This window comes from Olea europaea, chromosome 5, assembly GCF_002742605.1.
Source record: "Olea europaea var. sylvestris chromosome 5, O_europaea_v1, whole genome shotgun sequence".
Taxonomy (NCBI): domain Eukaryota; kingdom Viridiplantae; phylum Streptophyta; class Magnoliopsida; order Lamiales; family Oleaceae; genus Olea; species Olea europaea.
Genome location: NC_036241.1, coordinates 7610214 through 7614392, shown reverse-complemented (window position 1 = coordinate 7614392; position 4179 = coordinate 7610214). Strand labels below are relative to the sequence as shown.

The following is a 4179-nucleotide window of genomic DNA, read 5'->3' as shown; positions in this document are numbered from 1 at the left end:
AAAGCGTTGGTTGTCAGTGTTATCCACTTCTTAGACCATACAGTAAACATAAACTAGATCATCACACCAAAGTTTGCGTTTTTCTAGGATATAGTCTTGGTCATAATGGTTTCAGATGTTTTGAACCTCTCTCTAGAAAATTCTACATCTCCCGCCATGTGACCTTTGATGAATCTCTCTTCCCAGGACTGGATAAGGCTTTGCCCACTACCTCTTCACAGCACAAGGCTTCATCTGCAATAGAGGTGAGTTTCCCTGGTTTATCTTCTTCATCTGTTATATCTAATTTTCCTATAGTTGACCCTACCTTGTCACAACCTACATCAACTCCCCTCAGCACAACTCTCTCTCCAACAACATCATCACCTCATTACTCCAATCAAGATCTCCCCCACTCACTTACAATATTCCTCCTGCCAAAACAAATGATGATATTTCTCCATCTTCCAAAATAAATTCAACCAAAATATTATCTCGTCCATCAATACAATCCAATGAATCAATGCCTATCGTGCCTTCCGTCTCTCTCCATCCCACGCAAACTAGATCACAGACAGGATCATTTAAACCAAAAACGTTTCCAGAGTTTACCCTCTATCACTCTACCCGACATCCCATAAAGGCATTTTCATCTATCTTGCAAACTACAGAGCCCTCAAATTACAGTAGTGCTACCAAAGATCCTAAGTGGCAAGATGCCATGAAGCAAGAATTTGATGCACTAATTTCTAATAACACATGGACTCTCTGTCCTAGACCACCTCATTCCAACATTATTCGATCCAAATGGGTATATAAAATAAAATAGAAGGTTGATGCCACTATTGATCGATTTAAGGGTCGACTTGTAGCCAAAGGTTTTCAACAAAAGAGCGAGGTAGACTCTCACGAAACCTTTAGTCCTGTGATCAAGCCCACAACTGTTAGATTATTATTAGCATTAGCTACTCAATTTGACTGACCTATTTGTCAACTTGATGTATCTAATGCTTTTCTTTATAGAACTCTTGCAGATAAGGTGTTTATGGAACAACCACAAGGATTTGTAGATTCTACCTATCTGGACTATGTGTGCTCTCTGAACAAGGCAATCTATGGTCTTAAGCAAGCGCCAAGAGCGTGGTTCTCTCGCCCATCAAATGTTCTTGCCGACTTTGGTTTCCTTGGCTCTAAAATAGACTCATCATTATTTATTTATCATGCCTCTGATGTACACATTTATATTCTTATCTATGTGGATGATATTATTGTTACAGGCACTCATGCTCATATCATTCAGGAAGTTATTCTCGCATTACAAAAGATCTTCCCAGTTAAAGATCTTGGTCCTCTTGCATTTTTCCTTGGCGTTCAGGCATCTCGAGATTCCTCTGGAGTTCATCTATGTCTGGTCAAATATATTATTGATGCTCTTACCAAAGTTGAAATGATAGGCGCCAAGCCTTACTTGGCTCCATGTGTTGCTGGCACTCAATTGTCCAAAACAGCTGGTGAAGCACTTCCTGATTGGACTCAGTACAGACACATAGTAGGTGCCCTCCAATATTGTACCATTATACAACCTGAAATTGCCTTATTTATGAATCAGCTATGTGAACATCTTGCCTCACCATCCACAACTCATTGGATTGCGGCTAAGAGAGTTCTTCGCTACTTAAAAAGGACGGTTGACCATGGTCTTTTCTATCAAAAAGGGAACATTCATCTATCCGTCTATTGTGATGCAGATTGGGCAGGTAATCTCAATGATAGAAAATCAACAACTGGATTTGGTATATTTTTGGGCTCATGCTTAATCTCTTGGGATGCTAAAAAGAAACCTGTGGTCTCTCGTTCAAGCACTGAAGCGGAATACAGGGCAATACTACTACGGAGTTATATTGGTTAAGAATGTTACTATGTAAGTTACAAGTTCCACTTCGTTCTCCTCCAACATTGTGGTGTGATAATGCTAGTGCCTTAGTGTTGGCCTCAAATCCCGTATTTCATGCTCGTACAAAACACATTGAGATTGATTATCACTTTGTACATGACAAAGTTGTTAATGGAGATATTTAAATTAAATTTGTTCGTACTGAGCACCAAGTAGCAGATCTTTTCACCAAGGGCCATAGTGCACCACAATTTTTACATCTTCGGTCCAAGCTGCTAGTTAGCTCACCTCCCATCAGCTTGCGGGCGGGTGTTAAGGAAAATATCAATCGGCAGCCCCAATCTTCTCAAGCAAACTTCTTGCAATTAGCAGATTACTTGCCTCAATCCTCTCCAGCAAATTACTTGCCTCAATCATCTCCAACTGATTACTTGCCTGATTGCAAAGAATTCCAACAGAAGAGCAGCCTAGAATCATGTCCAATTGTTGAGTGTAAATCTTAAATTTAGGGACTCATTTAGTGCTAAACATGTATATATACATATGTGCTGTAGTGTAAATTATCAAGCTGAAAATATAGTTTTTCTCCAGCATTACTCTTTCAATATTCCTTCTCCTGCCACCTTTTCTTTCTACGACAATTTCCAAAAGCTAACAACATCGTATGCGGTCCTAAAGGATGAAAAAGCAAGGAAGTTGTTTGATGATCTGCTTCGAGTGAAAAAGGGAAAAGTTCCAACGTCAGTCACAGCAGGACTCCCAAGTGCCGGAAGATGATGTCAGATCTCGAAGAAAGAGAGCGATATGCTTTTGCTCCTGACCCTAGCTCGAGAGCTTGAGAAGTGAAAGAGACAATTGCCAGGAAACTTAAAGAGGAGATTGCCAGAATTTGTGCAATGCACAACAACAAAGGATCTGCAACTGTGGCTCCTCCTTCAGAGAAAGATACAGCTGTAAGGGGAAAAAGTAATACGGCTGGTGGTGGTAGTGGGTTAGACAAGGAAAGGGTTCTCAAGGTTTCATGGGAGAAGACCTGCAAAGACTATACAGTTCAAAGACTCAGGGAAATTTTTGAGGAGTTCGGTTTGGTGGAAGATGTAGTCATCAAGAGTTCCAAGAAGAAAGGGTCTGCCCTTGTTGTAATGGTGTCTAAAGATGCAGCTGTATGTTTTTTTCCCCCTTTCTTAATGAATTTCTTTACATCAAATTGATTTTGTAGTTTATTATCTAGTCTCTGAATGGACGTTTTCTTTGACAGGATGCTGCTATTGGCAATGTCTTGGGAGATCTCTCAAATCCTCTTCTAGTTTTGCCTCTTCAACCAGCTTCATCACCAGTAGTCAACTTTGGTGTTGAGGCTAATATAGAATCCGATGGCCCAAAACTGAGCAATTTTGTTGGTGCTGGATATCAGGCTTTTGAAGAATCGGTACTGGACAAGTTGAAAAAGGTTGGTCCTACTGCCTAGAAATGTTATTTATGTTATTCAGCATGATATTCTTGTGTCCCCCACTTTATATATATAATGTCTTTGCTATGACCACGCATTTCCAATGCTATTTTCCATTTTATCCTAGCATTTGACTGGCATAATCTTGCCATCAATAGCTCAAAATAGGAACTTGTATTTTCATGTTCGCCACATATATGTCTGGTTGAGTTTGTTACCATCGTCTCTGATGGGGGTGGTATTTATCTTTGTTACTTTACACGAGCAGATAAAGAAATAGTCAGTTTAGATTTTTGCAAGCGGCTGGAATAAGAGACATTTGGGAGGCGAGGTGACGGGAAGGGTGCAACAAGGAGTTGTTTTAGCTTCCTGGACGACTTGGGCCAATTAAGCAAAATGTTGAGGCAGCAGCTCCTGTTGCAAAAATAATCAATATATGATCAGATATGGAAGAAAAGGATATTTGTGGTTAAAATTAAGATCTATGGATGGTTGATATAGCATATTTGTGAGCTTAGAGACGTTTCTAAGCTTGACCTCTTTAACGAATGTCTGTCCTAAAAGTATCTTTGAGCACAACATAGATACATGCCATCAGTGCTGTGATATCGTGCAACCTGATTGCTGTTATTCCTATGTTTGGCCCTAGTGAATGTGAATGATGGTTGCATGATATCTATTCATAATTGCGTTGCTACAGAATATAGGAATAATAGGAAATATCAACAAACTCTTTCAAGGTCCAAAGAAATTAAGTTTAAAAAAGGGTCCTATGTTCCAATTCCAATTTCATCTATGTCGAGTTTTAATATTAGAATAGCCGATATAGTCAAAATTCAATAGGTTTGGTCCATGT

The 4179-nt window shown here is 39.5% G+C and overlaps 1 pseudogene; it reads left to right on the top strand.

Moving 5' to 3' along the window:
- Window positions 1-1624: 1624 nt before the first annotated feature.
- LOC111394944 lies at window positions 1625-3615 on the top strand (annotated as a pseudogene).
- The last annotated feature ends 564 nt before the right edge of the window (window positions 3616-4179 follow it).